We start from the raw sequence: 1,349 nt of genomic DNA on the forward strand, positions 1-1,349 counted from the left end.
GCGGCGCGAAAAAAATTAAAAAGGGAATGCAACACGAGGACTTCCCAGGAGGTCACCCATCCTAGTACTACTCTCGCCCAAGCACGCTTAACCTCGGAGTTCTGATGGGATCCGGTGCTTTAGTGCTGGTATGATCGCATCCGACATGTTACCCCGGTCTTCGTCCCTTATCCTTGCCCCTCCCAGCTCCACTACAAAGACGATTGTACATTGCTTTGGCCGCTCCCTCTCAACTACGGAGACGAGTTTAACGCGGTTTCCACCCCTCCCTCTCAACCGCACCAGTGCACGCTTGCCGCGCCACAACGCGGACGCTGGACCCGTGAATCGTGAGCACCCAGCTATGACTTACCGCACTCGTGCAAAATAATAAAACACGGTAAATATATTACTTACACGTGCGTTTTGTTTTGCAAGCGGCGCGAAAAAAATAAAAAGGGAATGCAACACGAGGACTTCCCAGGAGGTCACCCATCCTAGTACTACTCTCGCCCAAGCACGCTTAACTTCGAAGTTCTGATGGGATCCGGTGCTTTATTGCTGGTATGATCGCATCCGACATGTTACCCCGGTCTTCGTCCCTTATCCTTGCCCCTCCCAGCTCCACTACAAAGACGATTGTACATTGCTTTGGCCGCTCCCTCTCAACTACGGAGACGAGTTTAACGCGGTTTCCACCCCTCCCTCTCAACCGCACCAGTGCACGCTTGCCGCGCCACAACGCCGACGCTGGACCCGTGAATCGTGAGCACCCAGCTATGACTTACCGCACTCGTGCAAAATAAGAAAACACGGTAAATATATTACTTACACGTGCGTTTTGTTTTGCAAGCGGCGCGAAAAAAATTAAAAAGGGAATGGAACACGAGGACTTCCCGCCCAAGCACGCTTAACTTCGGAGTTCTGATGGGATCCGGTGCTTTAGTGCTGGTATGATCGCATCCGACATGTTACCCCGGTCTTCGTCCCTTATCCTTGCCCCTCCCAGCTCCACTACAAAGACGATTGTACATTGCTTTGGCCGCTCCCTCTCAACTACGGAGACGAGTTTAACGCGGTTTCCACCCCTCCCTCTCAACCGCACCAGTGCACGCTTGCCGCGCCACAACGCCGACGCTGGACCCGTGAATCGTGAGCACCCAGCTATGACTTACCGCACTCGTGCAAAATAAGAAAACACGGTAAATATATTACTTACACGTGCGTTTTGTTTTGCAAGCGGCGCGAAAAAAATTAAAAAGGGAATGCAACACGACACGAGGACTTCCCAGGAGGTCACCCATCCTAGTACTACTCTCGCCCAAGCACGCTTAACTTCGGAGTTCTGATGGGATCCGGTGCTTTAGTGC

The 1,349-nt window shown here is 52.3% G+C and overlaps 2 non-coding genes and 2 pseudogenes across 2 annotated transcripts; all 4 read right to left on the minus strand.

The window, feature by feature from the left end:
• Window positions 1–23: 23 nt before the first annotated feature.
• On the minus strand, window positions 24–142 carry LOC119343003. Its single transcript, XR_005165849.1, has one exon. It is a non-coding gene; the product is annotated as a 5S ribosomal RNA (ribosomal RNA).
• A 296-nt stretch (window positions 143–438) lies between these two features.
• LOC119343004 lies at window positions 439–557 on the minus strand. The gene has a single exon (XR_005165850.1). It is a non-coding gene; the product is annotated as a 5S ribosomal RNA (ribosomal RNA).
• Window positions 558–854: 297 nt separating this feature from the next.
• Window positions 855–944, minus strand: LOC119343006 (annotated as a pseudogene).
• A 302-nt stretch (window positions 945–1,246) lies between these two features.
• Window positions 1,247–1,349, minus strand: LOC119343005 (annotated as a pseudogene; the record flags this gene model as incomplete).

Source organism: Triticum dicoccoides, unplaced genomic scaffold (assembly GCF_002162155.2).
Source record: "Triticum dicoccoides isolate Atlit2015 ecotype Zavitan unplaced genomic scaffold, WEW_v2.0 scaffold112248, whole genome shotgun sequence".
Taxonomy (NCBI): domain Eukaryota; kingdom Viridiplantae; phylum Streptophyta; class Magnoliopsida; order Poales; family Poaceae; genus Triticum; species Triticum dicoccoides.